At 41.3% G+C, this 21,051-nt stretch overlaps 15 non-coding genes across 15 annotated transcripts; 9 read left to right on the top strand and 6 right to left on the bottom strand.

Annotated features, from left to right (window-relative positions):
* The first annotated feature begins 196 nt into the window (after positions 1-196).
* TRNAS-GCU (transfer RNA serine (anticodon GCU)) lies at positions 197-278 on the top strand. Its single transcript has one exon. It is a non-coding gene; the product is annotated as a tRNA-Ser (tRNA).
* Positions 279-1,484: 1,206 nt separating this feature from the next.
* Positions 1,485-1,566, top strand: TRNAS-GCU (transfer RNA serine (anticodon GCU)). Its single transcript has one exon. It is a non-coding gene; the product is annotated as a tRNA-Ser (tRNA).
* A 2,062-nt stretch (positions 1,567-3,628) lies between these two features.
* On the bottom strand, positions 3,629-3,702 carry TRNAT-AGU (transfer RNA threonine (anticodon AGU)). Its single transcript has one exon. It is a non-coding gene; the product is annotated as a tRNA-Thr (tRNA).
* A 358-nt stretch (positions 3,703-4,060) lies between these two features.
* On the top strand, positions 4,061-4,142 carry TRNAS-GCU (transfer RNA serine (anticodon GCU)). Its single transcript has one exon. It is a non-coding gene; the product is annotated as a tRNA-Ser (tRNA).
* Positions 4,143-5,348: 1,206 nt separating this feature from the next.
* Positions 5,349-5,430, top strand: TRNAS-GCU (transfer RNA serine (anticodon GCU)). Its single transcript has one exon. It is a non-coding gene; the product is annotated as a tRNA-Ser (tRNA).
* A 1,206-nt stretch (positions 5,431-6,636) lies between these two features.
* Positions 6,637-6,718, top strand: TRNAS-GCU (transfer RNA serine (anticodon GCU)). Its single transcript has one exon. It is a non-coding gene; the product is annotated as a tRNA-Ser (tRNA).
* Positions 6,719-7,492: 774 nt separating this feature from the next.
* On the bottom strand, positions 7,493-7,566 carry TRNAT-AGU (transfer RNA threonine (anticodon AGU)). The gene has a single exon. It is a non-coding gene; the product is annotated as a tRNA-Thr (tRNA).
* A 3,790-nt stretch (positions 7,567-11,356) lies between these two features.
* On the bottom strand, positions 11,357-11,430 carry TRNAT-AGU (transfer RNA threonine (anticodon AGU)). The gene has a single exon. It is a non-coding gene; the product is annotated as a tRNA-Thr (tRNA).
* A 358-nt stretch (positions 11,431-11,788) lies between these two features.
* Positions 11,789-11,870, top strand: TRNAS-GCU (transfer RNA serine (anticodon GCU)). Its single transcript has one exon. It is a non-coding gene; the product is annotated as a tRNA-Ser (tRNA).
* Positions 11,871-13,076: 1,206 nt separating this feature from the next.
* TRNAS-GCU (transfer RNA serine (anticodon GCU)) lies at positions 13,077-13,158 on the top strand. The gene has a single exon. It is a non-coding gene; the product is annotated as a tRNA-Ser (tRNA).
* A 1,206-nt stretch (positions 13,159-14,364) lies between these two features.
* On the top strand, positions 14,365-14,446 carry TRNAS-GCU (transfer RNA serine (anticodon GCU)). Its single transcript has one exon. It is a non-coding gene; the product is annotated as a tRNA-Ser (tRNA).
* A 774-nt stretch (positions 14,447-15,220) lies between these two features.
* Positions 15,221-15,294, bottom strand: TRNAT-AGU (transfer RNA threonine (anticodon AGU)). The gene has a single exon. It is a non-coding gene; the product is annotated as a tRNA-Thr (tRNA).
* Positions 15,295-18,228: 2,934 nt separating this feature from the next.
* On the top strand, positions 18,229-18,310 carry TRNAS-GCU (transfer RNA serine (anticodon GCU)). Its single transcript has one exon. It is a non-coding gene; the product is annotated as a tRNA-Ser (tRNA).
* A 774-nt stretch (positions 18,311-19,084) lies between these two features.
* On the bottom strand, positions 19,085-19,158 carry TRNAT-AGU (transfer RNA threonine (anticodon AGU)). Its single transcript has one exon. It is a non-coding gene; the product is annotated as a tRNA-Thr (tRNA).
* Positions 19,159-20,372: 1,214 nt separating this feature from the next.
* On the bottom strand, positions 20,373-20,446 carry TRNAT-AGU (transfer RNA threonine (anticodon AGU)). The gene has a single exon. It is a non-coding gene; the product is annotated as a tRNA-Thr (tRNA).
* Between the last annotated feature and the right edge of the window lie 605 nt (positions 20,447-21,051).

Genomic DNA, 21,051 nt, shown 5'->3' with positions numbered 1-21,051 from the left:
AATACTGTTATTAAAACCCTGAGCATTAGCTCATTTCTGATATGGTTTGAGCTAGTCTAACTCTTTTCATTATCCAGTGTAGGAGATGTGATAAGCTCCATTTTGCCAGAGGCCGATACACAATCTTTAGCTCAATTGCACAGACTAGTCAATATCCTCATCAGATCATATCACCTGATTTCAGGTTTCTCATGTAGACGAGGTGGCCGAGTGGTTAAGGCGATGGACTGCTAATCCATTGTGCTCTGCATGCATGGGTTCGAATCCCATCCTCGTCGGTTTAATCTCTTTCTTCCGTGTTGAAAGGCTTAGTTCCATTTTCAACCCAGGCGGTGGATATTTGACCTTCTCAAATCTCTGAGATAGTGCAATGAAGGAATCATAAATCTGTGCTGTCTAAGTGCATAAAAAAGAGAAGACGTCATCCGATGTAGGATGGCATAAGGCATGCCAAATGAAAACGGTGGGTTTTATTTTGCCAGATTGAGCATTGGTTTATGGCTGGTAAGGTTTGCATTAGTCCAACTCCAGACACCAGACAATGAAGGAGAAGAGATAAGGCCCACTCCGTTAGAGGCCAACTTAAAACCTTCAGTGAAAAAGCAAAGACTCATCAAAATGCTCTTCAGATCTTATGGTCTGGTTTCTACGTTTTTGGGCAGAGAAGTTGGCTGTGAAGTTCAGGTGATGCATTAACAATACAGTCTATGGATTGAGCTGTTTATGCATGGTTTTGACTTCCATCTTTGTTCTTGTTGTTTTCTTGCCCTTTCACTGTTCAAGAAGACTGCTATCAAACTTTTCTAGCAGGGAGAGATGCGCATGGAAGCATTTCAATCTGGCAAAAGAAAACCACTGTTTTTATTTGGCATGCTTGGTGCCATCCTACATCGCATGACATCTTCTTCCTTCTGAGCACTTAGACAGCACATATTTATAATTCCTTCGTTCAACTATCTCAGAGATGTGAGAAAGACAAATTTGACATTAGTCTCTCACTATGAAAGGTGCCCTTTAAAAATCGAAACTTCTATACCGAGACTATGAAAAGAAGGCACTGCTGAGATTCGAACTCAGGATCTCCTGTTTACTAGACAGGCACTTTAACCAACTAAGCCACAGCACCTCTGTTCCTACTGACCGATAGTAAAGCAGCTTCTGGTAGAGTGGCCTTTTCTGATCTTCTTCAGTGTCATCTGATGTCTAGAGACAAACTAATGCAAATGCTATCTGGGATAAACCAATTTTCAGGGCTTCAATACAGACACGACATTCAATCTTCAGTAAAAATACTGTTATTAAAACCCTGAGCATTAGCTCATTTCTGATATGGTTTGAGCTAGTCTAACTCTTTTCATTATCCAGTGTAGGAGATGTGATAAGCTCCATTTTGCCAGAGGCCGATACACAATCTTTAGCTCAATTGCACAGACTAGTCAATATCCTCATCAGATCATATCACCTGATTTCAGGTTTCTCATGTAGACGAGGTGGCCGAGTGGTTAAGGCGATGGACTGCTAATCCATTGTGCTCTGCATGCATGGGTTCGAATCCCATCCTCGTCGGTTTAATCTCTTTCTTCCGTGTTGAAAGGCTTAGTTCCATTTTCAACCCAGGCGGTGGATATTTGACCTTCTCAAATCTCTGAGATAGTGCAATGAAGGAATCATAAATCTGTGCTGTCTAAGTGCATAAAAAAGAGAAGACGTCATCCGATGTAGGATGGCATAAGGCATGCCAAATGAAAACGGTGGGTTTTATTTTGCCAGATTGAGCATTGGTTTATGGCTGGTAAGGTTTGCATTAGTCCAACTCCAGACACCAGACAATGAAGGAGAAGAGATAAGGCCCACTCCGTTAGAGGCCAACTTAAAACCTTCAGTGAAAAAGCAAAGACTCATCAAAATGCTCTTCAGATCTTATGGTCTGGTTTCTACGTTTTTGGGCAGAGAAGTTGGCTGTGAAGTTCAGGTGATGCATTAACAATACAGTCTATGGATTGAGCTGTTTATGCATGGTTTTGACTTCCATCTTTATTCTTGTTGTTTTCTTGCCCTTTCACTGTTCAAGAAGACTGCTATCAAACTTTTCTAGCAGGGAGAGATGCGCATGGAAGCATTTCAATCTGGCAAAAGAAAACCACTGTTTTTATTTGGCATGCTTGGTGCCATCCTACATCGCATGACATCTTCTTCCTTCTGAGCACTTAGACAGCACATATTTATAATTCCTTCGTTCAACTATCTCAGAGATGTGAGAAAGACAAATTTGACATTAGTCTCTCACTATGAAAGGTGCCCTTTAAAAATCGAAACTTCTATACCGAGACTATGAAAAGAAGGCACTGCTGAGATTCGAACTCAGGATCTCCTGTTTACTAGACAGGCACTTTAACCAACTAAGCCACAGCACCTCTTTTCCTACTGACCGATAGTAAAGCAGCTTCTGGTAGAGTGGCCTTTTCTGATCTTCTTCAGTGTCATCTGATGTCTATAGACAAACTAATGCAAATGCTATCTGGGATAAACCAATTTTCAGGGCTTCAATACAGACACGACATTCAATCTTCAGTAAAAATACTGTTATTAAAACCCTGAGCATTAGCTCATTTCTGATATGGTTTGAGCTAGTCTAACTCTTTTCATTATCCAGTGTAGGAGATGTGATAAGCTCCATTTTGCCAGAGGCCGATACACAATCTTTAGCTCAATTGCACAGACTAGTCAATATCCTCATCAGATCATATCACCTGATTTCAGGTTTCTCATGTAGACGAGGTGGCCGAGTGGTTAAGGCGATGGGCTGCTAATCCATTGTGCTCTGCATGCATGGGTTCGAATCCCATCCTCGTCGGTTTAATCTCCTTCTTCCGTGTTGAAAGGCTTACTTCCATTTTCAACCCAGGCGGTGGATATTTGACCTTCTCAAATCTCTGAGATAGTGCAATGAAGGAATCATAAATCTGTGCTGTCTAAGTGCATAAAAAAGAGAAGACGTCATCCGATGTAGGATGGCATAAGGCATGCCAAATGAAAACGGTGGGTTTTATTTTGCCAGATTGAGCATTGGTTTATGGCTGGTAAGGTTTGCATTAGTCCAACTCCAGACACCAGACAATGAAGGAGAAGAGATAAGGCCCACTCCGTTAGAGGCCAACTTAAAACCTTCAGTGAAAAAGCAAAGACTCATCAAAATGCTCTTCAGATCTTATGGTCTGGTTTCTACGTTTTTGGGCAGAGAAGTTGGCTGTGAAGTTCAGGTGATGCATTAACAATACAGTCTATGAATTGAGCTGTTTATGCATGGTTTTGACTTCCATCTTTGTTCTTGTTGTTTTCTTGCCCTTTCACTGTTCAAGAAGACTGCTATCAAACTTTTCTAGCAGGGAGAGATGCGCATGGAAGCATTTCAATCTGGCAAAAGAAAACCACTGTTTTTATTTGGCATGCTTGGTGCCATCCTACATCGCATGACATCTTCTTCCTTCTGAGCACTTAGACAGCACATATTTATAATTCCTTCATTCAACTATCTCAGAGATGTGAGAAAGACAAATTTGACATTAGTCTCTCACTATGAAAGGTGCCCTTTAAAAATCGAAACTTCTATACCGAGACTATGAAAAGAAGGCACTGCTGAGATTCGAACTCAGGATCTCCTGTTTACTAGACAGGCGCTTTAACCAACTAAGCCACAGCACCTCTTTTCCTACTGACCGATAGTAAAGCAGCTTCTGGTAGAGTGGCCTTTTCTGATCTTCTTCAGTGTCATCTGATGTCTAGAGACAAACTAATGCAAATGCTATCTGGGATAAACCAATTTTCAGGGCTTCAATACAGACACGACATTCAATCTTCAGTAAAAATACTGTTATTAAAACCCTGAGCATTAGCTCATTTCTGATATGGTTTGAGCTAGTCTAACTCTTTTCATTATCCAGTGTAGGAGATGTGATAAGCTCCATTTTGCCAGAGGCCGATACACAATCTTTAGCTCAATTGCACAGACTAGTCAATATCCTCATCAGATCATATCACCTGATTTCAGGTTTCTCATGTAGACGAGGTGGCCGAGTGGTTAAGGCGATGGACTGCTAATCCATTGTGCTCTGCATGCATGGGTTCGAATCCCATCCTCGTCGGTTTAATCTCTTTCTTCCGTGTTGAAAGGCTTAGTTCCATTTTCAACCCAGGCGGTGGATATTTGACCTTCTCAAATCTCTGAGATAGTGCAATGAAGGAATCATAAATCTGTGCTGTCTAAGTGCATAAAAAAGAGAAGACGTCATCCGATGTAGGATGGCATAAGGCATGCCAAATGAAAACGGTGGGTTTTATTTTGCCAGATTGAGCATTGGTTTATGGCTGGTAAGGTTTGCATTAGTCCAACTCCAGACACCAGACAATGAAGGAGAAGAGATAAGGCCCACTCCGTTAGAGGCCAACTTAAAACCTTCAGTGAAAAAGCAAAGACTCATCAAAATGCTCTTCAGATCTTATGGTCTGGTTTCTACGTTTTTGGGCAGAGAAGTTGGCTGTGAAGTTCAGGTGATGCATTAACAATACAGTCTATGGATTGAGCTGTTTATGCATGGTTTTGACTTCCATCTTTGTTCTTGTTGTTTTCTTGCCCTTTCACTGTTCAAGAAGACTGCTATCAAACTTTTCTAGCAGGGAGAGATGCGCATGGAAGCATTTCAATCTGGCAAAAGAAAACCACTGTTTTTATTTGGCATGCTTGGTGCCATCCTACATCGCATGACATCTTCTTCCTTCTGAGCACTTAGACAGCACATATTTATAATTCCTTCGTTCAACTATCTCAGAGATGTGAGAAAGACAAATTTGACATTAGTCTCTCACTATGAAAGGTGCCCTTTAAAAATCGAAACTTCTATACCGAGACTATGAAAAGAAGGCACTGCTGAGATTCGAACTCAGGATCTCCTGTTTACTAGACAGGCACTTTAACCAACTAAGCCACAGCACCTCTGTTCCTACTGACCGATAGTAAAGCAGCTTCTGGTAGAGTGGCCTTTTCTGATCTTCTTCAGTGTCATCTGATGTCTAGAGACAAACTAATGCAAATGCTATCTGGGATAAACCAATTTTCAGGGCTTCAATACAGACACGACATTCAATCTTCAGTAAAAATACTGTTATTAAAACCCTGAGCATTAGCTCATTTCTGATATGGTTTGAGCTAGTCTAACTCTTTTCATTATCCAGTGTAGGAGATGTGATAAGCTCCATTTTGCCAGAGGCCGATACACAATCTTTAGCTCAATTGCACAGACTAGTCAATATCCTCATCAGATCATATCACCTGATTTCAGGTTTCTCATGTAGACGAGGTGGCCGAGTGGTTAAGGCGATGGACTGCTAATCCATTGTGCTCTGCATGCATGGGTTCGAATCCCATCCTCGTCGGTTTAATCTCTTTCTTCCGTGTTGAAAGGCTTAGTTCCATTTTCAACCCAGGCGGTGGATATTTGACCTTCTCAAATCTCTGAGATAGTGCAATGAAGGAATCATAAATCTGTGCTGTCTAAGTGCATAAAAAAGAGAAGACGTCATCCGATGTAGGATGGCATAAGGCATGCCAAATGAAAACGGTGGGTTTTATTTTGCCAGATTGAGCATTGGTTTATGGCTGGTAAGGTTTGCATTAGTCCAACTCCAGACACCAGACAATGAAGGAGAAGAGATAAGGCCCACTCCGTTAGAGGCCAACTTAAAACCTTCAGTGAAAAAGCAAAGACTCATCAAAATGCTCTTCAGATCTTATGGTCTGGTTTCTACGTTTTTGGGCAGAGAAGTTGGCTGTGAAGTTCAGGTGATGCATTAACAATACAGTCTATGGATTGAGCTGTTTATGCATGGTTTTGACTTCCATCTTTGTTCTTGTTGTTTTCTTGCCCTTTCACTGTTCAAGAAGACTGCTATCAAACTTTTCTAGCAGGGAGAGATGCGCATGGAAGCATTTCAATCTGGCAAAAGAAAACCACTGTTTTTATTTGGCATGCTTGGTGCCATCCTACATCGCATGACATCTTCTTCCTTCTGAGCACTTAGACAGCACATATTTATAATTCCTTCGTTCAACTATCTCAGAGATGTGAGAAAGACAAATTTGACATTAGTCTCTCACTATGAAAGGTGCCCTTTAAAAATCGAAACTTCTATACCGAGACTATGAAAAGAAGGCACTGCTGAGATTCGAACTCAGGATCTCCTGTTTACTAGACAGGCACTTTAACCAACTAAGCCACAGCACCTCTGTTCCTACTGACCGATAGTAAAGCAGCTTCTGGTAGAGTGGCCTTTTCTGATCTTCTTCAGTGTCATCTGATGTCTAGAGACAAACTAATGCAAATGCTATCTGGGATAAACCAATTTTCAGGGCTTCAATACAGACACGACATTCAATCTTCAGTAAAAATACTGTTATTAAAACCCTGAGCATTAGCTCATTTCTGATATGGTTTGAGCTAGTCTAACTCTTTTCATTATCCAGTGTAGGAGATGTGATAAGCTCCATTTTGCCAGAGGCCGATACACAATCTTTAGCTCAATTGCACAGACTAGTCAATATCCTCATCAGATCATATCACCTGATTTCAGGTTTCTCATGTAGACGAGGTGGCCGAGTGGTTAAGGCGATGGACTGCTAATCCATTGTGCTCTGCATGCATGGGTTCGAATCCCATCCTCGTCGGTTTAATCTCTTTCTTCCGTGTTGAAAGGCTTAGTTCCATTTTCAACCCAGGCGGTGGATATTTGACCTTCTCAAATCTCTGAGATAGTGCAATGAAGGAATCATAAATCTGTGCTGTCTAAGTGCATAAAAAAGAGAAGACGTCATCCGATGTAGGATGGCATAAGGCATGCCAAATGAAAACGGTGGGTTTTATTTTGCCAGATTGAGCATTGGTTTATGGCTGGTAAGGTTTGCATTAGTCCAACTCCAGACACCAGACAATGAAGGAGAAGAGATAAGGCCCACTCCGTTAGAGGCCAACTTAAAACCTTCAGTGAAAAAGCAAAGACTCATCAAAATGCTCTTCAGATCTTATGGTCTGGTTTCTACGTTTTTGGGCAGAGAAGTTGGCTGTGAAGTTCAGGTGATGCATTAACAATACAGTCTATGGATTGAGCTGTTTATGCATGGTTTTGACTTCCATCTTTGTTCTTGTTGTTTTCTTGCCCTTTCACTGTTCAAGAAGACTGCTATCAAACTTTTCTAGCAGGGAGAGATGCGCATGGAAGCATTTCAATCTGGCAAAAGAAAACCACTGTTTTTATTTGGCATGCTTGGTGCCATCCTACATCGCATGACATCTTCTTCCTTCTGAGCACTTAGACAGCACATATTTATAATTCCTTCGTTCAACTATCTCAGAGATGTGAGAAAGACAAATTTGACATTAGTCTCTCACTATGAAAGGTGCCCTTTAAAAATCGAAACTTCTATACCGAGACTATGAAAAGAAGGCACTGCTGAGATTCGAACTCAGGATCTCCTGTTTACTAGACAGGCACTTTAACCAACTCAGCCACAGCACCTCTTTTCCTACTGACCGATAGTAAAGCAGCTTCTGGTAGAGTGGCCTTTTCTGATCTTCTTCAGTGTCATCTGATGTCTAGAGACAAACTAATGCAAATGCTATCTGGGATAAACCAATTTTCAGGGCTTCAATACAGACACGACATTCAATCTTCAGTAAAAATACTGTTATTAAAACCCTGAGCATTAGCTCATTTCTGATATGGTTTGAGCTAGTCTAACTCTTTTCATTATCCAGTGTAGGAGATGTGATAAGCTCCATTTTGCCAGAGGCCGATACACAATCTTTAGCTCAATTGCACAGACTAGTCAATATCCTCATCAGATCATATCACCTGATTTCAGGTTTCTCATGTAGACGAGGTGGCCGAGTGGTTAAGGCGATGGGCTGCTAATCCATTGTGCTCTGCATGCATGGGTTCGAATCCCATCCTCGTCGGTTTAATCTCCTTCTTCCGTGTTGAAAGGCTTAGTTCCATTTTCAACCCAGGCGGTGGATATTTTACCTTCTCAAATCTCTGAGATAGTGCAATGAAGGAATCATAAATCTGTGCTGTCTAAGTGCATAAAAAAGAGAAGACGTCATCCGATGTAGGATGGCATAAGGCATGCCAAATGAAAACGGTGGGTTTTATTTTGCCAGATTGAGCATTGGTTTATGGCTGGTAAGGTTTGCATTAGTCCAACTCCAGACACCAGACAATGAAGGAGAAGAGATAAGGCCCACTCCGTTAGAGGCCAACTTAAAACCTTCAGTGAAAAAGCAAAGACTCATCAAAATGCTCTTCAGATCTTATGGTCTGGTTTCTACGTTTTTGGGCAGAGAAGTTGGCTGTGAAGTTCAGGTGATGCATTAACAATACAGTCTATGGATTGAGCTGTTTATGCATGGTTTTGACTTCCATCTTTGTTCTTGTTGTTTTCTTGCCCTTTCACTGTTCAAGAAGACTGCTATCAAACTTTTCTAGCAGGGAGAGATGCGCATGGAAGCATTTCAATCTGGCAAAAGAAAACCACTGTTTTTATTTGGCATGCTTGGTGCCATCCTACATCGCATGACATCTTCTTCCTTCTGAGCACTTAGACAGCACATATTTATAATTCCTTCGTTCAACTATCTCAGAGATGTGAGAAAGACAAATTTGACATTAGTCTCTCACTATGAAAGGTGCCCTTTAAAAATCGAAACTTCTATACCGAGACTATGAAAAGAAGGCACTGCTGAGATTCGAACTCAGGATCTCCTGTTTACTAGACAGGCACTTTAACCAACTAAGCCACAGCACCTCTTTTCCTACTGACCGATAGTAAAGCAGCTTCTGGTAGAGTGGCCTTTTCTGATCTTCTTCAGTGTCATCTGATGTCTAGAGACAAACTAATGCAAATGCTATCTGGGATAAACCAATTTTCAGGGCTTCAATACAGACACGACATTCAATCTTCAGTAAAAATACTGTTATTAAAACCCTGAGCATTAGCTCATTTCTGATATGGTTTGAGCTAGTCTAACTCTTTTCATTATCCAGTGTAGGAGATGTGATAAGCTCCATTTTGCCAGAGGCCGATACACAATCTTTAGCTCAATTGCACAGACTAGTCAATATCCTCATCAGATCATATCACCTGATTTCAGGTTTCTCATGTAGACGAGGTGGCCGAGTGGTTAAGGCGATGGGCTGCTAATCCATTGTGCTCTGCATGCATGGGTTCGAATCCCATCCTCGTCGGTTTAATCTCCTTCTTCCGTGTTGAAAGGCTTACTTCCATTTTCAACCCAGGCGGTGGATATTTGACCTTCTCAAATCTCTGAGATAGTGCAATGAAGGAATCATAAATCTGTGCTGTCTAAGTGCATAAAAAAGAGAAGACGTCATCCGATGTAGGATGGCATAAGGCATGCCAAATGAAAACGGTGGGTTTTATTTTGCCAGATTGAGCATTGGTTTATGGCTGGTAAGGTTTGCATTAGTCCAACTCCAGACACCAGACAATGAAGGAGAAGAGATAAGGCCCACTCCGTTAGAGGCCAACTTAAAACCTTCAGTGAAAAAGCAAAGACTCATCAAAATGCTCTTCAGATCTTATGGTCTGGTTTCTACGTTTTTGGGCAGAGAAGTTGGCTGTGAAGTTCAGGTGATGCATTAACAATACAGTCTATGGATTGAGCTGTTTATGCATGGTTTTGACTTCCATCTTTATTCTTGTTGTTTTCTTGCCCTTTCACTGTTCAAGAAGACTGCTATCAAACTTTTCTAGCAGGGAGAGATGCGCATGGAAGCATTTCAATCTGGCAAAAGAAAACCACTGTTTTTATTTGGCATGCTTGGTGCCATCCTACATCGCATGACATCTTCTTCCTTCTGAGCACTTAGACAGCACATATTTATAATTCCTTCGTTCAACTATCTCAGAGATGTGAGAAAGACAAATTTGACATTAGTCTCTCACTATGAAAGGTGCCCTTTAAAAATCGAAACTTCTATACCGAGACTATGAAAAGAAGGCACTGCTGAGATTCGAACTCAGGATCTCCTGTTTACTAGACAGGCACTTTAACCAACTAAGCCACAGCACCTCTTTTCCTACTGACCGATAGTAAAGCAGCTTCTGGTAGAGTGGCCTTTTCTGATCTTCTTCAGTGTCATCTGATGTCTAGAGACAAACTAATGCAAATGCTATCTGGGATAAACCAATTTTCAGGGCTTCAATACAGACACGACATTCAATCTTCAGTAAAAATACTGTTATTAAAACCCTGAGCATTAGCTCATTTCTGATATGGTTTGAGCTAGTCTAACTCTTTTCATTATCCAGTGTAGGAGATGTGATAAGCTCCATTTTGCCAGAGGCCGATACACAATCTTTAGCTCAATTGCACAGACTAGTCAATATCCTCATCAGATCATATCACCTGATTTCAGGTTTCTCATGTAGACGAGGTGGCCGAGTGGTTAAGGCGATGGGCTGCTAATCCATTGTGCTCTGCATGCATGGGTTCGAATCCCATCCTCGTCGGTTTAATCTCCTTCTTCCGTGTTGAAAGGCTTACTTCCATTTTCAACCCAGGCGGTGGATATTTGACCTTCTCAAATCTCTGAGATAGTGCAATGAAGGAATCATAAATCTGTGCTGTCTAAGTGCATAAAAAAGAGAAGACGTCATCCGATGTAGGATGGCATAAGGCATGCCAAATGAAAACGGTGGGTTTTATTTTGCCAGATTGAGCATTGGTTTATGGCTGGTAAGGTTTGCATTAGTCCAACTCCAGACACCAGACAATGAAGGAGAAGAGATAAGGCCCACTCCGTTAGAGGCCAACTTAAAACCTTCAGTGAAAAAGCAAAGACTCATCAAAATGCTCTTCAGATCTTATGGTCTGGTTTCTACGTTTTTGGGCAGAGAAGTTGGCTGTGAAGTTCAGGTGATGCATTAACAATACAGTCTATGAATTGAGCTGTTTATGCATGGTTTTGACTTCCATCTTTGTTCTTGTTGTTTTCTTGCCCTTTCACTGTTCAAGAAGACTGCTATCAAACTTTTCTAGCAGGGAGAGATGCGCATGGAAGCATTTCAATCTGGCAAAAGAAAACCACTGTTTTTATTTGGCATGCTTGGTGCCATCCTACATCGCATGACATCTTCTTCCTTCTGAGCACTTAGACAGCACATATTTATAATTCCTTCATTCAACTATCTCAGAGATGTGAGAAAGACAAATTTGACATTAGTCTCTCACTATGAAAGGTGCCCTTTAAAAATCGAAACTTCTATACCGAGACTATGAAAAGAAGGCACTGCTGAGATTCGAACTCAGGATCTCCTGTTTACTAGACAGGCGCTTTAACCAACTAAGCCACAGCACCTCTTTTCCTACTGACCGATAGTAAAGCAGCTTCTGGTAGAGTGGCCTTTTCTGATCTTCTTCAGTGTCATCTGATGTCTAGAGACAAACTAATGCAAATGCTATCTGGGATAAACCAATTTTCAGGGCTTCAATACAGACACGACATTCAATCTTCAGTAAAAATACTGTTATTAAAACCCTGAGCATTAGCTCATTTCTGATATGGTTTGAGCTAGTCTAACTCTTTTCATTATCCAGTGTAGGAGATGTGATAAGCTCCATTTTGCCAGAGGCCGATACACAATCTTTAGCTCAATTGCACAGACTAGTCAATATCCTCATCAGATCATATCACCTGATTTCAGGTTTCTCATGTAGACGAGGTGGCCGAGTGGTTAAGGCGATGGACTGCTAATCCATTGTGCTCTGCATGCATGGGTTCGAATCCCATCCTCGTCGGTTTAATCTCTTTCTTCCGTGTTGAAAGGCTTAGTTCCATTTTCAACCCAGGCGGTGGATATTTGACCTTCTCAAATCTCTGAGATAGTGCAATGAAGGAATCATAAATCTGTGCTGTCTAAGTGCATAAAAAAGAGAAGACGTCATCCGATGTAGGATGGCATAAGGCATGCCAAATGAAAACGGTGGGTTTTATTTTGCCAGATTGAGCATTGGTTTATGGCTGGTAAGGTTTGCATTAGTCCAACTCCAGACACCAGACAATGAAGGAGAAGAGATAAGGCCCACTCCGTTAGAGGCCAACTTAAAACCTTCAGTGAAAAAGCAAAGACTCATCAAAATGCTCTTCAGATCTTATGGTCTGGTTTCTACGTTTTTGGGCAGAGAAGTTGGCTGTGAAGTTCAGGTGATGCATTAACAATACAGTCTATGGATTGAGCTGTTTATGCATGGTTTTGACTTCCATCTTTGTTCTTGTTGTTTTCTTGCCCTTTCACTGTTCAAGAAGACTGCTATCAAACTTTTCTAGCAGGGAGAGATGCGCATGGAAGCATTTCAATCTGGCAAAAGAAAACCACTGTTTTTATTTGGCATGCTTGGTGCCATCCTACATCGCATGACATCTTCTTCCTTCTGAGCACTTAGACAGCACATATTTATAATTCCTTCGTTCAACTATCTCAGAGATGTGAGAAAGACAAATTTGACATTAGTCTCTCACTATGAAAGGTGCCCTTTAAAAATCGAAACTTCTATACCGAGACTATGAAAAGAAGGCACTGCTGAGATTCGAACTCAGGATCTCCTGTTTACTAGACAGGCACTTTAACCAACTAAGCCACAGCACCTCTGTTCCTACTGACCGATAGTAAAGCAGCTTCTGGTAGAGTGGCCTTTTCTGATCTTCTTCAGTGTCATCTGATGTCTAGAGACAAACTAATGCAAATGCTATCTGGGATAAACCAATTTTCAGGGCTTCAATACAGACACGACATTCAATCTTCAGTAAAAATACTGTTATTAAAACCCTGAGCATTAGCTCATTTCTGATATGGTTTGAGCTAGTCTAACTCTTTTCATTATCCAGTGTAGGAGATGTGATAAGCTCCATTTTGCCAGAGGCCGATACACAATCTTTAGCTCAATTGCACAGACTAGTCAATATCCTCATCAGATCATATCACCTGATTTCAGGTTTCTCATGTAGACGAGGTGGCCGAGTGGTTAAGGCGATGGACTGCTAATCCATTGTGCTCTGCATGCATGGGTTCGAATCCCATCCTCGTCGGTTTAATCTCTTTCTTCCGTGTTGAAAGGCTTAGTTCCATTTTCAACCCAGGCGGTGGATATTTGACCTTCTCAAATCTCTGAGATAGTGCAATGAAGGAATCATAAATCTGTGCTGTCTAAGTGCATAAAAAAGAGAAGACGTCATCCGATGTAGGATGGCATAAGGCATGCCAAATGAAAACGGTGGGTTTTATTTTGCCAGATTGAGCATTGGTTTATGGCTGGTAAGGTTTGCATTAGTCCAACTCCAGACACCAGACAATGAAGGAGAAGAGATAAGGCCCACTCCGTTAGAGGCCAACTTAAAACCTTCAGTGAAAAAGCAAAGACTCATCAAAATGCTCTTCAGATCTTATGGTCTGGTTTCTACGTTTTTGGGCAGAGAAGTTGGCTGTGAAGTTCAGGTGATGCATTAACAATACAGTCTATGGATTGAGCTGTTTATGCATGGTTTTGACTTCCATCTTTGTTCTTGTTGTTTTCTTGCCCTTTCACTGTTCAAGAAGACTGCTATCAAACTTTTCTAGCAGGGAGAGATGCGCATGGAAGCATTTCAATCTGGCAAAAGAAAACCACTGTTTTTATTTGGCATGCTTGGTGCCATCCTACATCGCATGACATCTTCTTCCTTCTGAGCACTTAGACAGCACATATTTATAATTCCTTCGTTCAACTATCTCAGAGATGTGAGAAAGACAAATTTGACATTAGTCTCTCACTATGAAAGGTGCCCTTTAAAAATCGAAACTTCTATACCGAGACTATGAAAAGAAGGCACTGCTGAGATTCGAACTCAGGATCTCCTGTTTACTAGACAGGCACTTTAACCAACTAAGCCACAGCACCTCTGTTCCTACTGACCGATAGTAAAGCAGCTTCTGGTAGAGTGGCCTTTTCTGATCTTCTTCAGTGTCATCTGATGTCTAGAGACAAACTAATGCAAATGCTATCTGGGATAAACCAATTTTCAGGGCTTCAATACAGACACGACATTCAATCTTCAGTAAAAATACTGTTATTAAAACCCTGAGCATTAGCTCATTTCTGATATGGTTTGAGCTAGTCTAACTCTTTTCATTATCCAGTGTAGGAGATGTGATAAGCTCCATTTTGCCAGAGGCCGATACACAATCTTTAGCTCAATTGCACAGACTAGTCAATATCCTCATCAGATCATATCACCTGATTTCAGGTTTCTCATGTAGACGAGGTGGCCGAGTGGTTAAGGCGATGGACTGCTAATCCATTGTGCTCTGCATGCATGGGTTCGAATCCCATCCTCGTCGGTTTAATCTCTTTCTTCCGTGTTGAAAGGCTTAGTTCCATTTTCAACCCAGGCGGTGGATATTTGACCTTCTCAAATCTCTGAGATAGTGCAATGAAGGAATCATAAATCTGTGCTGTCTAAGTGCATAAAAAAGAGAAGACGTCATCCGATGTAGGATGGCATAAGGCATGCCAAATGAAAACGGTGGGTTTTATTTTGCCAGATTGAGCATTGGTTTATGGCTGGTAAGGTTTGCATTAGTCCAACTCCAGACACCAGACAATGAAGGAGAAGAGATAAGGCCCACTCCGTTAGAGGCCAACTTAAAACCTTCAGTGAAAAAGCAAAGACTCATCAAAATGCTCTTCAGATCTTATGGTCTGGTTTCTACGTTTTTGGGCAGAGAAGTTGGCTGTGAAGTTCAGGTGATGCATTAACAATACAGTCTATGGATTGAGCTGTTTATGCATGGTTTTGACTTCCATCTTTGTTCTTGTTGTTTTCTTGCCCTTTCACTGTTCAAGAAGACTGCTATCAAACTTTTCTAGCAGGGAGAGATGCGCATGGAAGCATTTCAATCTGGCAAAAGAAAACCACTGTTTTTATTTGGCATGCTTGGTGCCATCCTACATCGCATGACATCTTCTTCCTTCTGAGCACTTAGACAGCACATATTTATAATTCCTTCGTTCAACTATCTCAGAGATGTGAGAAAGACAAATTTGACATTAGTCTCTCACTATGAAAGGTGCCCTTTAAAAATCGAAACTTCTATACCGAGACTATGAAAAGAAGGCACTGCTGAGATTCGAACTCAGGATCTCCTGTTTACTAGACAGGCACTTTAACCAACTCAGCCACAGCACCTCTTTTCCTACTGACCGATAGTAAAGCAGCTTCTGGTAGAGTGGCCTTTTCTGATCTTCTTCAGTGTCATCTGATGTCTAGAGACAAACTAATGCAAATGCTATCTGGGATAAACCAATTTTCAGGGCTTCAATACAGACACGACATTCAATCTTCAGTAAAAATACTGTTATTAAAACCCTGAGCATTAGCTCATTTCTGATATGGTTTGAGCTAGTCTAACTCTTTTCATTATCCAGTGTAGGAGATGTGATAAGCTCCATTTTGCCAGAGGCCGATACACAATCTTTAGCTCAATTGCACAGACTAGTCAATATCCTCATCAGATCATATCACCTGATTTCAGGTTTCTCATGTAGACGAGGTGGCCGAGTGGTTAAGGCGATGGGCTGCTAATCCATTGTGCTCTGCATGCATGGGTTCGAATCCCATCCTCGTCGGTTTAATCTCCTTCTTCCGTGTTGAAAGGCTTAGTTCCATTTTCAACCCAGGCGGTGGATATTTGACCTTCTCAAATCTCTGAGATAGTGCAATGAAGGAATCATAAATCTGTGCTGTCTAAGTGCATAAAAAAGAGAAGACGTCATCCGATGTAGGATGGCATAAGGCATGCCAAATGAAAACGGTGGGTTTTATTTTGCCAGATTGAGCATTGGTTTATGGCTGGTAAGGTTTGCATTAGTCCAACTCCAGACACCAGACAATGAAGGAGAAGAGATAAGGCCCACTCCGTTAGAGGCCAACTTAAAACCTTCAGTGAAAAAGCAAAGACTCATCAAAATGCTCTTCAGATCTTATGGTCTGGTTTCTACGTTTTTGGGCAGAGAAGTTGGCTGTGAAGTTCAGGTGATGCATTAACAATACAGTCTATGGATTGAGCTGTTTATGCATGGTTTTGACTTCCATCTTTGTTCTTGTTGTTTTCTTGCCCTTTCACTGTTCAAGAAGACTGCTATCAAACTTTTCTAGCAGGGAGAGATGCGCATGGAAGCATTTCAATCTGGCAAAAGAAAACCACTGTTTTTATTTGGCATGCTTGGTGCCATCCTACATCGCATGACATCTTCTTCCTTCTGAGCACTTAGACAGCACATATTTATAATTCCTTCGTTCAACTATCTCAGAGATGTGAGAAAGACAAATTTGACATTAGTCTCTCACTATGAAAGGTGCCCTTTAAAAATCGAAACTTCTATACCGAGACTATGAAAAGAAGGCACTGCTGAGATTCGAACTCAGGATCTCCTGTTTACTAGACAGGCACTTTAACCAACTAAGCCACAGCACCTCTTTTCCTACTGACCGATAGTAAAGCAGCTTCTGGTAGAGTGGCCTTTTCTGATCTTCTTCAGTGTCATCTGATGTCTAGAGACAAACTAATGCAAATGCTATCTGGGATAAACCAATTTTCAGGGCTTCAATACAGACACGACATTCAATCTTCAGTAAAAATACTGTTATTAAAACCCTGAGCATTAGCTCATTTCTGATATGGTTTGAGCTAGTCTAACTCTTTTCATTATCCAGTGTAGGAGATGTGATAAGCTCCATTTTGCCAGAGGCCGATACACAATCTTTAGCTCAATTGCACAGACTAGTCAATATCCTCATCAGATCATATCACCTGATTTCAGGTTTCTCATGTAGACGAGGTGGCCGAGTGGTTAAGGCGATGGGCTGCTAATCCATTGTGCTCTGCATGCATGGGTTCGAATCCCATCCTCGTCGGTTTAATCTCCTTCTTCCGTGTTGAAAGGCTTAGTTCCATTTTCAACCCAGGCGGTGGATATTTGACCTTCTCAAATCTCTGAGATAGTGCAATGAAGGAATCATAAATCTGTGCTGTCTAAGTGCATAAAAAAGAGAAGACGTCATCCGATGTAGGATGGCATAAGGCATGCCAAATGAAAACGGTGGGTTTTATTTTGCCAGATTGAGCATTGGTTTATGGCTGGTAAGGTTTGCATTAGTCCAACTCCAGACACCAGACAATGAAGGAGAAGAGATAAGGCCCACTCCGTTAGAGGCCAACTTAAAACCTTCAGTGAAAAAGCAAAGACTCATCAAAATGCTCTTCAGATCTTATGGTCTGGTTTCTACGTTTTTGGGCAGAGAAGTTGGCTGTGAAGTTCAGGTGATGCATTAACAATACAGTCTATGGATTGAGCTGTTTATGCATGGTTTTGACTTCCATCTTTGTTCTTGTTGTTTTCTTGCCCTTTCACTGTTCAAGAAGACTGCTATCAAACTTTTCTAGCAGGGAGAGATGCGCATGGAAGCATTTCAATCTGGCAAAAGAAAACCACTGTTTTTATTTGGCATGCTTGGTGCCATCCTACATCGCATGACATCTTCTTCCTTCTGAGCACTTAGACAGCACATATTTATAATTCCTTCGTTCAACTATCTCAGAGATGTGAGAAAGACAAATTTGACATTAGTCTCTCACTATGAAAGGTGCCCTTTAAAAATCGAAACTTCTATACCGAGACTATGAAAAGAAGGCACTGCTGAGATTCGAACTCAGGATCTCCTGTTTACTAGACAGGCACTTTAACCAACTAAGCCACAGCACCTCTTTTCCTACTGACCGATAGTAAAGCAGCTTCTGGTAGAGTGGCCTTTTCTGATCTTCTTCAGTGTCATCTGATGTCTAGAGACAAACTAATGCAAATGCTATCTGGGATAAACCAATTTTCAGGGCTTCAATACAGACACGACATTCAATCTTCAGTAAAAATACTGTTATTAAAACCCTGAGCATTAGCTCATTTCTGATATGGTTTGAGCTAGTCTAACTCTTTTCATTATCCAGTGTAGGAGATGTGATAAGCTCCATTTTGCCAGAGGCCGATACACAATCTTTAGCTCAATTGCACAGACTAGTCAATATCCTCATCAGATCATATCACCTGATTTCAGGTTTCTCATGTAGACGAGGTGGCCGAGTGGTTAAGGCGATGGACTGCTAATCCATTGTGCTCTGCATGCATGGGTTCGAATCCCATCCTCGTCGGTTTAATCTCTTTCTTCCGTGTTGAAAGGCTTAGTTCCATTTTCAACCCAGGCGGTGGATATTTGACCTTCTCAAATCTCTGAGATAGTGCAATGAAGGAATCATAAATCTGTGCTGTCTAAGTGCATAAAAAAGAGAAGACGTCATCCGATGTAGGATGGCATAAGGCATGCCAAATGAAAACGGTGGGTTTTATTTTGCCAGATTGAGCATTGGTTTATGGCTGGTAAGGTTTGCATTAGTCCAACTCCAGACACCAGACAATGAAGGAGAAGAGATAAGGCCCACTCCGTTAGAGGCCAACTTAAAACCTTCAGTGAAAAAGCAAAGACTCATCAAAATGCTCTTCAGATCTTATGGTCTGGTTTCTACGTTTTTGGGCAGAGAAGTTGGCTGTGAAGTTCAGGTGATGCATTAACAATACAGTCTATGGATTGAGCTGTTTATGCATGGTTTTGACTTCCATCTTTGTTCTTGTTGTTTTCTTGCCCTTTCACTGTTCAAGAAGACTGCTATCAAACTTTTCTAGCAGGGAGAGATGCGCATGGAAGCATTTCAATCTGGCAAAAGAAAACCACTGTTTTTATTTGGCATGCTTGGTGCCATCCTACATCGCATGACATCTTCTTCCTTCTGAGCACTTAGACAGCACATATTTATAATTCCTTCGTTCAACTATCTCAGAGATGTGAGAAAGACAAATTTGACATTAGTCTCTCACTATGAAAGGTGCCCTTTAAAAATCGAAACTTCTATACCGAGACTATGAAAAGAAGGCACTGCTGAGATTCGAACTCAGGATCTCCTGTTTACTAGACAGGCACTTTAACCAACTCAGCCACAGCACCTCTTTTCCTACTGACCGATAGTAAAGCAGCTTCTGGTAGAGTGGCCTTTTCTGATCTTCTTCAGTGTCATCTGATGTCTAGAGACAAACTAATGCAAATGCTATCTGGGATAAACCAATTTTCAGGGCTTCAATACAGACACGACATTCAATCTTCAGTAAAAATACTGTTATTAAAACCCTGAGCATTAGCTCATTTCTGATATGGTTTGAGCTAGTCTAACTCTTTTCATTATCCAGTGTAGGAGATGTGATAAGCTCCATTTTGCCAGAGGCCGATACACAATCTTTAGCTCAATTGCACAGACTAGTCAATATCCTCATCAGATCATATCACCTGATTTCAGGTTTCTCATGTAGACGAGGTGGCCGAGTGGTTAAGGCGATGGGCTGCTAATCCATTGTGCTCTGCATGCATGGGTTCGAATCCCATCCTCGTCGGTTTAATCTCCTTCTTCCGTGTTGAAAGGCTTAGTTCCATTTTCAACCCAGGCGGTGGATATTTGACCTTCTCAAATCTCTGAGATAGTGCAATGAAGGAATCATAAATCTGTGCTGTCTAAGTGCATAAAAAAGAGAAGACGTCATCCGATGTAGGATGGCATAAGGCATGCCAAATGAAAACGGTGGGTTTTATTTTGCCAGATTGAGCATTGGTTTATGGCTGGTAAGGTTTGCATTAGTCCAACTCCAGACACCAGACAATGAAGGAGAAGAGATAAGGCCCACTCCGTTAGAGGCCAACTTAAAACCTTCAGTGAAAAAGCAAAGACTCATCAAAATGCTCTTCAGATCTTATGGTCTGGTTTCTACGTTTTTGGGCAGAGAAGTTGGCTGTGAAGTTCAGGTGATGCATTAACAATACAGTCTATGGATTGAGCTGTTTATGCATGGTTTTGACTTCCATCTTTGTTCTTGTTGTTTTCTTGCCCTTTCACTGTTCAAGAAGACTGCTATCAAACTTTTCTAGCAGGGAGAGATGCGCATGGAAGCATTTCAATCTGGCAAAAGAAAACCACTGTTTTTATTTGGCATGCTTGGTGCCATCCTACATCGCATGACATCTTCTTCCTTCTGAGCACTTAGACAGCACATATTTATAATTCCTTCGTTCAACTATCTCAGAGATGTGAGAAAGACAAATTTGACATTAGTCTCTCACTATGAAAGGTGCCCTTTAAAAATCGAAACTTCTATACCGAGACTATGAAAAGAAGGCACTGCTGAGATTCGAACTCAGGATCTCCTGTTTACTAGACAGGCGCTTTAACCAACTAAGCCACAGCACCTCTTTTCCTACTGACCGATAGTAAAGCAGCTTCTGGTAGAGTGGCCTTTTCTGATCTTCTTCAGTGTCATCTGATGTCTAGAGACAAACTAATGCAAATGCTATCTGGGATAAACCAATTTTCAGGGCTTCAATACAGACACGACATTCAATCTTCAGTAAAAATACTGTTATTAAAACCCTGAGCATTAGCTCATTTCTAATATGGTTTGAGCTAGTCTAACTCTTTTCATTATCCAGTGTAGGAGATGTGATAAGCTCCATTTTGCCAGAGGCCGATACACAATCTTTAGCTCAATTGCACAGACTAGTCAATATCCTCATCAGATCATATCACCTGATTTCAGGTTTCTCATGTAGAAGAGGTGGCCGAGTGGTTAAGGCGATGGACTGCTAATCCATTGTGCTCTGCATGCATGGGTTCGAATCCCATCCTCGTCGGTTTAATCTCCTTCTTCCGTGTTGAAAGGCTTAGTTCCATTTTCAACCCAGGCGGTGGATATTTGACCTTCTCAAATCTCTGAGATAGTGCAATGAAGGAATCATAAATCTGTGCTGTCTAAGTGCATAAAAAAGAGAAGACGTCATCCGATGTAGGATGGCATA

The sequence above is a fragment of the Anomaloglossus baeobatrachus genome, chromosome 7, assembly GCF_048569485.1.
Source record: "Anomaloglossus baeobatrachus isolate aAnoBae1 chromosome 7, aAnoBae1.hap1, whole genome shotgun sequence".
NCBI classification, from domain to species: domain Eukaryota; kingdom Metazoa; phylum Chordata; class Amphibia; order Anura; family Aromobatidae; genus Anomaloglossus; species Anomaloglossus baeobatrachus.
This window is presented reverse-complemented; position numbering and strand designations above follow the sequence as displayed.